This window comes from Rhagoletis pomonella, unplaced genomic scaffold, assembly GCF_013731165.1.
Source record: "Rhagoletis pomonella isolate Grant_MI unplaced genomic scaffold, Rhpom_1.0 Rhpom_scaffold_00002, whole genome shotgun sequence".
NCBI lineage: Eukaryota > Metazoa > Arthropoda > Insecta > Diptera > Tephritidae > Rhagoletis > Rhagoletis pomonella.
Genome location: NW_023458556.1, coordinates 38,357,618 through 38,369,890, shown reverse-complemented (window position 1 = coordinate 38,369,890; position 12,273 = coordinate 38,357,618).

Below are 12,273 nucleotides of genomic sequence, written 5' to 3'. Positions count from 1 at the left end.
TCCTTTTCGAAACAATGCATTTTAGATTTCTCTAGCATCCTCTATCAAAGTATGGGTTTTCATAAAAAGTGGACTTAGCAACTTTTCACTCCAGCTTAGAGATATGAACATGGTTTTCAAGGAAACACAGACCTTTTTCGAGTTGCGTAATTATCAATCAATTTGTTTTTTCGCCCGCGGCATATTACACTTGGAGCGCAAATGTATTGGTACATGTTTTTTTTTGGCAACAGCCAAAAGTGTAACGTGTTGGGCCACTGGCGCAATCAGCGACGTGTTTTCGCGGGAGTGCTTTACTTCCTATTTCAAATTTTCCATTTTTTTGCTTTCTTTATACCTGTACTTTGATCGAGGTCTTTTGGCAGTCACGCACGCACACACAAACTACTCTGTATATACAAATGTGCGTGTAAAATCAATGCTTGTAACGGTGCTAATTCAGCATAGTGCACTGGGGCGGATGAGTAACCAAATTGCAAAATCGTTCAACCGGAAGACTCGCTTTTTTTCTGATAATTTTTATTTAGTGTGCAGTACTGAGCCGAAAGTATGTACATACATATACTTATCGATAATTATCTGCAATAATGACACAACTCAAAAGTAAAAAAAAAATAGTTAATTCTAGTTGGTTTTAAAAATGAGAAAAAGGAAAATATTAAAAGTACTTATTTTTACTTTCAATGTGGAATACATATGTATAAAAAAAAAAAATCCGTTGATATACCGAAAGCAAAATTTATACATATTAGATTTAATGCTTACTTACGAATAAACTACGAGCAGCATTTATTTTCTGCGTAACTATATACGAGTACATACAACAGACGAGATTCTGTCAGCCATCTATTTACGTACATATGTATGTGTAAATTCAGAATGAATATATTTCATAAATAATGAGCAATGGCAAGCAAGCATTGCACATTAAAAACATACAAATGTTCAAAAATATTTATGTATTTTTATGTATATGCATCTAGACATGCATATGACAAACAAGCATCTACGAATGCATAGCTTATATTTCAGTTTCATACGCACATTTTTGCTTTCACTTGGGTATGGTTACGGTGACCATTCGTACCGATTTTGGCGGGATCGTACCGATCTTGAGAAAATAGTCCCGCTGAATATTTTTTTAAATTTCGGGACATATAAGTGTTCCGATTTTTCATATTTGTACCGCTTATATCACGATTTTCAGTGTTTTCTTTATTAATTTGACAAGAGTCTTCTTGTACTCTGGTCCAAAAATATTTTTTCGTACAAATGTGGCAGCACTTTCCATAAAAATAGCCAGCATGCTTATTTTCTACAATCTTTGGTTATGTTTTATTCTGTCAAACTGGTACTCTCGCTATAGTGCAGTCATCATTCTTGTAAGCATATTTTTTTTAAGGTTTTTATAATTATTTGCTGAGTTTTGTGTTTTTTAATGAAAATATTCTTATTTGAATTCAGTGGATTTATAAAAAATAATACAATTCCCTAAAAAAATCATGGATATGAAAAAATATGCTGTAGATACAGTAGTGAAAATATAAATAGGAAAGAAGTTTTATCAAAATTTTGTCCTTTTTAATTAAATTTCTTAGAAATATTCTGAGTATGCAGTTTGTTAGCCTGTTAAATTTTATACAACTAGTGGAAATTTTAATACGATTTTTTTTGTGGAAGGTGATGCTCATTTTCTCCATGCAAAAAAAAAATTGTCGAACATATTTTGTATGGAAGAAAATGCGCGAACAAAAAAATTGCCAAAAATCAACGGTAAATCCAAGCTACTTCGAACTTGCATTTTGTTATACTAAAATTTAATGGGCTACAAAACTATATGCTCAAAGTTCTAAAAATCTGATTAAAAATTTTTAAACTTTGATCAGCATTTGTTAAAATTCGTCGAATTTTCGTAAATGCTCTACAAAATTTGAAATTTTGATTGACATGGTTTTTTTTAATAACGAAAAATTTGCAAACAAAGAAAAGTAGCCAAAACTATCTAAAATGTCTTTTCCCTATTTACATTGTCGCCACCGTAAATATTGTGTGTATGAATTATTGCGATAATTTTTCAAGTTCTTTCTTCTCTTTGTTTTGATAAAACTATATTAAAAGTTGTTATTTCTTTTTATTCCATAAACAAAATTGTATGTTCAGATTCGATGCTTCAGAAATGTCCCGATTTTTGTCCACAGAAATCTGGTCACCGTAGATATGGTGCACTTATGTTTATCCTTACGCAAGTACTTACATGAATATATTTGTATATGTATGTATTGGAAAAGCAGCAGCTGCTTAGTAATACGCAAATTCATTTTCCTATATTTCAACCTCAGCGTTTCATATTTCAAATGCAAATCAGCAAAGGAAAAATTGACAGTTTCCGCGTGGTAGCTTTAATCAGCAACATAGAAATGTTTCAATTGAACTTATGCTTAAGCTTCTACTTTATTTACTACAATGGAAAATGAAAAATGAAGAAAAATTGTGCAGCGTCTTATGGCAGGGATGTGAGTTGATATTACAGCTCCAGTACATGAGCAGTTGAAGAGATATTCGCGTACATACTGCTATGGCTTGTGGGTTTAGTTTCTGAGTATGTACTTATGTGAACATAAATGGCTTCAAATTTTAATAAAATTCGGTATATGATTAATGGATTTATGGAAATGCGAAATTGTATAAAATACTAAAGGAATAATTTGCGTCAGTAAAGAGGAAGTGAGAGGTCGTTGACCCCAACAACAAAACCCTTTAGGTTGCTTGTGCATAAATTCTATCGACGATTATATTTGTTTAAAAGTATAGCTCATATGAGGTTAATCTGGCGCATCATGCATAGACCTTTTCGTTCCTAGCGATACCCGATTCAAATCGAAGCTCAGTTTGAAGCCTTGAAGAACATACATGGACACCGTTTAGGAACCAAAGGTGCTCTTGAATTACCGTTTTACATATATGGTACAGTTTCCTGATAGCATTGTAAGAAATCAAAATTTATTTGGTTTCTAGCCTCCTAAATTTCCCACATTCGTTGCTATCAGTAATCTTCAATGCGGGTGCCACCAGCATACCGATTATAATTCGGATGTAAAAATCGTTTAGTCCAGTCTTTATTTCACATTGCACAGAATTTTCGCAACTTTAAAGGTGGTTAAAATTTTCCACTTAATCACAACCAAGAGCACAGTTGGAAAATTATTTTTCTGCAAATGAGGAGAGTTTTTATGGTTTCAAAATAGGTTCAAAATTGCGGCCAAAATTGTCTTGTGTATAGTTGTTGTTGCAACCTGTTCAATTTGAGTTGTTTTCGCGTTTGGTTTTACTTCGTATTTGAAATCAAACCTTGTAATAAAGATAAATGTGATGATGAAAAAATAAGATTAAGACAAAAAAGTGAAGGCAAAAGTGATGATAAAGACGAAAATAAAAACAGTAATAAATACATAAGAAGGGTAACTGAAAAGGTATGGAAAATTATAGCAATTTTTCAAAAAGAATCGAAATAAATTCAGTCATAAAAAATTTAGTTTTCAAAAGTTATCAAGTTACCGAAATTTATCGAATCATTAAATTTATAGTTATCGAAATTTATTGAGTTATGCATGTTTTTGAGTTATCGCTACATATCGAATTATTCAAATTGATCAATGTTTATTGAGTTGTCGAAATTTAGGGTAGTTATCGAGCTGTAAAAATGTATTAGATTATCGCATTTTGTCAACATAAAGAAATTAATCAAGTTATCGATATTTATTGAATTATCATTATTTATAGAGTTAACGAAATGTATCGAGTTATCGATATATATTGATTTACTGCAGTTTGCCGATTTATCGAACCGAAGTTTTTCGAATTTTCCGAAAATTTCGAGTTATCGCAATTTTAAGATTATATAAGTTTATCTAGTTATGAGTACTTATGGCATTTTATCTTGTTACCAGAATGTAACGAGTTATCAACATTTGTCGACAGCTTTCGAAAATTATTAAAATTAACCGAGTTATTGAAATTAAAAGAGGTACCCAAAGTGTTTAGAGTTATCGATTTACATATACGATGTATAAATTTTTGAGTTATCGAAAGTTATAGAGCCGTAGAAACGTGTAGTTATCGAAATTTATTGAACATAACCGAAATTAGTCGACCTATCGAATTTTGTCGAGTTATCGGATTTAAGTGCTTTTAAAATTCATTGAATTATCGACTTGTATCAAATTATCGAAACTATCGAAATTATCAACAAACTGGAATGTATTGTGTCAATTCCAGGTCCTGCCAAAGACGTCCAAAGACCTTCAAGATATAAAAAATTGTAGTCACGATTTAGTTCCAAAGCAGAACATTTTTCGGTAAGTAATTGCATACTTTTTAAATTAAATGACGTGCTAAGTTAGAAAATCTCTAAAAAAAAGTCTTAAACTAGATAAACGGTCGAATGTCGACAGTAACAGGTCTATTCTGCACGTTACCGAAGATTTTGTGACCGGAAAATTTTATTACTAAAAAATGTTACCACTTCTTGTCACCGCGATTCTAGGTACGTTGGTAATGCAGTGAAAATATTCAGCAATTCAGCTATGAAGATTTGTGGAAATTCCTATATTGCATATTTCACGGGGCAATATTTTGTTACCAGCTTATGAGATGGTAACCAAATTTACCGGTTACAAGAGAGCACAGAATGCGAAAAAGGTTTAAAAATTGACAGACACTTTAATTACCGGTTACAAAATTTATGTTACCAGCGCAGAATAGACTTGTAACTGGCACTTCTAGTAATAATAATTGATCTTACTACTGCTAATGTAACAACAATGCATGATTCCAGGCGATGGTGCCACTGGCCTTTTTCGTTATTTCTTTAACATTGCGCTTAAACAGCAATTCAGTGTTCAAGAAGACTTCCTGGGCTCATCAATTATTAATTTTTTATGTGTTAAAAATCATCAGAGAAACCGGTTTAATAAATACTACAAAGACTCCGCACTATCAATTTCGAGGGTTAAGCAGTTGTTCGTTCACTGAGTTCCGCTTCTTCCGTAAAGTCCATCGAATGATATTGGATAATTGGATAATGAAGGTGGTAATGCTGCAGGCATAAATATTTGGACTTAAAAAAGCTATTCGCGGAGGTAACCGCGATTGCTCACTCGCCACCATCAACGCAAAGGTATTACTATTTCAGAGGAGTGTTTGGCGATATTAACCCGAAATTCGGACAAGTTTTTGGCAAAATGTTTTTGCACTGTTTTTAATCCATAAACAATAGATCAGATATCAAGGGACAGGTAAAGATGAGGATATCCGTCAACAAAATCTAGGTGACAGAGTTTTTGGGAGGTACGAGGTGCCATACACATCAGCGATTACTCTAAAACCAGGTTAAATTATACTGAGCTGTTGGAAAGATTTGACTTTGGCATGGAGTAAAAACGACCGCATTTGGCAAAGAAAAAAGATCACTTACACCACGAAAATTCACGGGTGCACATGTGAGCAGTTGCAATGGAGATATTGCTTGAATAGGGCTACGGATTGCTCGCTCATTCCGCATTTTATTCAGATTTAAGCTTCTTGCCCTTTCGTTACTATTTTCAAACCTAAATAAGTGCTTTTAGTCAAATGAAGAGAGACAGTCGTGTATTAAATGAGCGACATGTACTTCATTTACTTACACAGAAAATATATCTGAAGCCTTACTTGGCACTACAGATTTTGACAAACGCTATATAAAAAAATAGAGAGGGGACACCCTACGCCGGATTAAATCTTGCTTAGATTCAAACTGCACAGCGATGAAAATTTTGAAAAGTAAACGTGCCTTTCATGCAAATTTTTGACGTTGACAGGCAGGCAGGTAGCCAACTAGATATAAAGCAAAAGCAGTCGTATGAATATACAAAACTAACGACACAGCATAATGACAAATATGCGCTGACTTTGAATCGTAGGTCTATGTATGTACATACATATGTACAGTGAGGCAAACAAATTACAAAATTTAGGAAAATTCAACAAATTTTCTTAAAAATTTCAACTTTTTATCCTGAACTTTTAGAAAATTTTTGGGTATGCAGTTTTATAATATTCATATAAGTATGAATTTCTCATGAAATAAAACGCGGGAGACCGTCGGCAACAAAATTTCAAAATATCAAAGCAAGTTTTTGCAAATTCCGCTTGTTATATTAAAAACCTGAAAAAGTAGCCTACAAAAAAAATTCTCAAAAATCAACGCGCTTTTTTATCCGTTTGAAACTTGCACTTCATTAGACTAAAATTATATGGGCTATAAAACTGCATACCCAGAAATTTTCTAAAAAAATTAGAATAAAAGTGGAAATTTGGATGAAAATTTATTGAATTTGCCTAAATTTTGTATAAAGTTTAAAACGGTGATTTACACGGGCTTGGTTAAAGTTTAAACGATAATTTTGTGCAAATATAACAAAAAAAAAATGGCTGAAAAAATATTACGAATATTTAAAAAAAACAACACGTGGTAATTTGTTGAGTCACTGTATGCACATATACATATACTAGCATTAGGCGGTTCAAAAAGTACACTGCAGCGTGGAAGGGTACACTAAGTGGAATTGCGGTCGGTGGTGCGGTAATGATGAGAGTGTATTCCTAGCGGCTAAACGCGGGTTGTGGCAGCACGCGGCACGCCTCACTCGGCGCTCGGTACTGTGACATTGAGGTCAGCAAAATTAAAACGCAAACATTTCTCTAGATTAGAAAAAAAAATCTGCACGCCAACAAGTGCACACGTATGCACAACTAAAGGTATGTGTTTATATTTTTCCCATACTATATACATACGTTAGGGTGCATCAGTCTCCATAAAAAAATGGTACTGTCGGAATTATAAAACTTATTACCTTCTCATGGTGTCATTCATAAAAACTGAAATAATTTTGAACAGCTTTATAAAGTGATATTTTCATAAAATTTTTCTAGTTATAAAGCAGTTAAAGTCTTCTTCATTTTTTTATGATTCATCTGTTATCGATTTTTTGAGGGCTTTGCAAATTGGTTCAGCTCATATAAATCGTAATATTTTTCCGAAATATTTTGGCGGAAGTCGTTAAATATAATAAGTTTTATAATTCCTGTGGAAAAGCCGCGAAATATTTTGGTGATGCCCCTTAATATACATACATTCTTTTATAAGTGTTATGTGCATAGGTGTGTGTACTAAAAGTGTCGAAAGCCTGCATTTGTCCACAAAAAGTTGTTGTACACCAGCAAAATACTGAACAAAAATAAATTATTGCTGAGTCCGTGCTGTTCGTCGCTTGGTTGGTAGCGATGTATGTATGTACGTAACGGTTAAGTAGTGACCGAAAAATGTGTGTATTTAAAAAACGAATATAAAAGACAAAAACAAAAAAAAATGCATTCAACGAATTTTGTCAATAACAAACTTTAATGAAGAATTTTACCGGTAGAATTCTATTCGGAAAATATTCTATACATATTGCATTTAGGGTATTCACAAGTCGTCGTAGGCATTGCAATGTCTCAAAAAGGTAAAATGTTTCAATGTAAAAATGCTTTTAGCAGATCTTTAACGTAAATTAAAAGTCAAAAACATTTTAGCCGTTATTTTAGGTTGCACAATTTTATGACTTTAGGAAATAACGACGCTTACGACGGATGGTGAATACCCGTATTGTAAACAACAACAATGTTAGATAATGTAAAATGTTTACTATTTTTTTTACAAGCTTTTATTTAAGTTGCTCTGTATATATGTATACTTCTCAGCCTGCTCGACGACAGTGCAATACGAAAGATGAGTTATTCCGATAGGTGGCGCAAGAGTCGAGATATTTCAAACGCCCGTATTTTAAGTCGGATTTGGTTCATATTTAAAACGTATATTAACTACACGAAAATAAATAACTCCACTAAAGATTTTGCCGATAGGTGGCGCGCGAGTCAATGTATTTGGTAAACAAGTATTTATGGATCGATTTCGTTCATATTTAGAAAGCTTGCTTAAAAAATAGTTTTTCTAATCATATATACAGGTATGTATTTTAAATAATCTATTTGATAGTACAAAAGCGTATATCTTAGAATGACATAAATACATATGTAAGACTGAAGCTAGCTGGCTTGAAAAGTTACTCGTAGACCACTTGTTAAGCACATAGTGTTACTAAATTGAACCATCGTTCCCATTGGGTACAAAATCGACAATCCATGATACCTTCTTAGCGAATTTTATGATATTTTGCAACACATTTTTAGTTGCCTATTCTGTTTTGAGCGAATCTCAGTTCAGCTTAAAATTTAAAAATCCTTTCTGCGACATAGTTATCTGACAAATCCTGGCCACTTATATACATATATGTCCGACCAGAATCTTATTGTCTTTACAATGTAGTTACAGAAATCATATGACTTTATTGTGGCCTTCGATATTTTGGATTCGCTTTGTTTTAACCACTTTTTCCCACCTTTTGGTAAATATCTAAGTAACATTAAATTTATTCTTTATTTTTTGATTTACCTATTATAAATTCTTATCATTTTAAAGTATAAAATTCATCAAGCGAATACGTTTGCAATTGTCAAACAGCTCATCCAAGGAAAGCTTTTACTAAAACCTGCTTTGACAGGTAAACTTTTTGAACGCTATTGCCCCAAACTCTTTAATAGTTTTTAAATTATGATAATTTCAAAAAGTTATGTAGGTTCTTACCCAACTCAAGAAAACGAGCTGCATCGCTGAAGCTATTCTGTTGGTGTATCTTAACAAATTGCTTATGAATCATCTGGTTACAGTCGGCAAAGCGGTTGCCAAGCATTTGACTTTTTCTACGTTGGCATGCGAAAATTTGCAGTTCAGTGGAAAAATTATGTAACAAACAACGCGAAAGGCACCTACTTAAATACGGTCTTTCATAAATACAGAAAAACTTGTAGACTTAAGAGCTGAAATAATTGTAAAAGCTAAGAAAGGAAGGAAAACAAACGTCATCTTGCTCACGATCCAACTGTCACACAATGTAACTACTAACTAGTTTTTCGTGTGTGGAAGACATTTATTTGATGAGAAAATATGAGCTTCCTATGCGGCATATGTAACTAAGTAAATTCGTTACACATACATATATGTATACATAAGTATATAGTATAGCAACATGTGCTTCTTAAGTATATACATATTATGTAAGCCAGTTTAAGCCCGTATGAAGATATCGCCGAAACTTTGGCAAAACCTCGTATCTCAAAACATTCTCTAACAAAAAACTCTGTATTACTCGTAACAACGAAAAATAATTTTTAAATATTTTAGATTTAGGATATTAAAGATTAAGTACTTTTTAACTAATTGAGAAAGAAATAAATCACAGTATTTTAAGGCCTATTCAGAATTAATTTTACGAGATACGAGGTTTTGCTAAACTACCGCCGATATGTACATTCACAGAAAAGAAAGTAAGCAAACGTTGAAGTACGCAAAAGCGTTATAGAAATGAAAAATAATAAAAGAAACGAAAGCGCCTTTAAAGCAGCCAAAATGTCGCAGCTGCAGTTTATATATGTACATACATACATACACTTCTATGTCTGTGTCCATATGTACGTACAAGTCATAACTCTACATACATGTAGATACAAAAAGAATTGTTTTAAGTACCTACTGCATATACATAGTTAAGTTTGCTGCCTCTCTCTGTTGTTCTAACAACAAATGTTACGTATTCGCATTGTAGTACCACTTGGTATGTTGTTAAACTGAAGTGCAGAAGGTAGAGTAGTAGTTCATCAAAATTTAAGAAATACTACATGCGTTAGCTTTTTTGCACATATTTTTATAATTATAGAATTTTTAAGCGGCCACTGTGATGTGTTTAGGGGCCCACATTCGAGATTCCCTCTTTCTTTAACGCAAACGTGTTACCTCACAGGTGGTCCCATACTAATTTAAATCGGATCATTGGATCATGAAAAAATTAAGGATAATCTTAACTTTTATATGACCATTGGAGTCGGTTTTAATTTTTGCTTAAAAATTACTTGTTTGCTTACAGTTTATGCGATTTTTTTTTTAATTTTTTTAAGTTCGCAGCAGTTTGTTTCAACTCATTCATAAGGATAAAACATATTTGGCTATTTGAAACTGTAAGGCATTTAAAGTTGCCATTTGGCTATGATTTTTAGGATGCTTTTAGGCGAATCACAGCAGCCGAATCGGCAACGGCCTCAGGCTGATATTTGCGAAAAGTTAAGATTTTGGTGATTTTATTTTTCGCTATCCTCTACATTATTTCAACGGGTAAATACTAAATATGTGCTGGCACGCGAAAGCAATAAAAATCACTGCAGAAAATTTATGGCGTGGAAAAAATCAACAATAAGAAAATTCAATTTGCCCGAGAATGAAGGTAAAATCTGGGCTGTACATTTTCGGTTGTTAATAAGAGATGTATGATACACTGGGGTCTGGGGTAATCAAAGTAGCACAATTTTTCAACTAAGACACTCTTCTAAATTATGTGTTCAATACGTACATAAAATAAATTACGGAAAGGAAAAGCAACAGCTGCTTGTAATTGCAGAGATTAAAAATCACGTGATGTTTTTACATACAAACATTGGAAATGACAAACCAAAGCAATCTTAAGCATTGCATATATATACCTGCGGTGTTTTAGCTACGAAATTACCTTAATTTTCACACAGTTGATGAAAAATTTAGCCTAAGCTAGCAAGCCTAGGCGCAATTGCTCCTTTTTCGGCTACTTTTCGCCTTATTGCAAGTGTTATGTGCAATTTTGTATATACATTTTTGTTAATATTTTATTTAGTAGCTTCTTATTTATTTATATGCATTTACGTGGCTGTTGTCCGACGTGGCACACTCATAGGCGGTGTCGATTGCAGCCCTGAACATGTGAAAAGGCCAAAGAAAATCGTTAAAGTTACTAAAACTAGGCTGTTGTTGTAGTAGCTTTCGAGCGAGGCAGTTGTTGTGGGCCGAGTTGTAAACTATAGTGCTAATGTGTACAATGCATATAAAGAAATATATAGTACGAATATACCTATAAATATGCTATTGGCATGCACTATGTATGTATGGCAAGTCACACGCCTGCTTTATGGCTAAAAGGGGTTTGTATGTATATACATACATACATATACATATATTTGTGTGCATGTTTCAGCCTTAGCATGTTTGCTTATCGATTTTTCTGTATTTTTTACGCTCTCATGCATTTGTGAATTCCTTTCGAGGTTCCTTTGATGGAGCTGACCATTACCGCAAATAATCCTTGCTTGCCCCTTAACATAGACTTCTCTTGATGGCATAAATTTGTGTAGCCGTTTACAAGGTAATATTTTTGGTTACGCCAAGTGAGGATATGTTTTTATTTTACCTTCATGCAACCACGGCGCATACTTAAATAATAATAAATAATTTTAGACGGAAACGAAATGCTCCATTCAAAGACAAACTGTGGTTATGGTAAGAATGTACGGTACGATAAATATCTGTGTGCACTTATCACAAATTTTGGACTAGCAGTTATTCCTAAGGTTGATTTATGAAATGCTGTACCTTTTCAAAAGTTATTGATTTTTGCGCGAAATATATTGTTTATACATACATAGAAGTATTGTTCATTGTTTAACATCACTATTATATTTTGAATGACCATTGCAGCTGGTTGTAGCTCCAGTGAGCTTATATGTTTAAGGGCTACATAGGTTTAAAAAAAAAAAAAAAAACGATTTTTTGTTTGTTTTATTAATAGAACAATTTAAAAAAAACTTATACCGTGCGTGCTAGCTTTCCTTAGAAGTTTTTTACATGAATGATTTCTTAAAAAAAAATAAAATAAATTGGTTTTGTCATAAATAGTTTAAGAAGACAGTATGCAAGGCGAAAGGCAATTTACACCAAAAAAGTACCTTTTTGCACAAAACTGCGCTTAAAATTAAAATTTTATTTATGTATCTAGTAATAGAAGTTTCTGATTTCAGATGAATATATCATGAATTAATGTGACAATTTCAAAGGAACTTTGTCCCGGATAATCGGGCGGGAGGTCTTAATGGCTGAATGGAAGCTTCATGAAATGCATATGTAGTTGTCAATTGTTTATTTTTGAAGCATACAAGTGTTCAAAAGTTTTAATGAAAAGTGTATTTTATTCACTACAATAATACAAGTATGATTTCTTGCCTTGTGCTGAATTTCCAATGGTCATTGAAATGACAAAAATTAATAATTGTTTTTTTTTT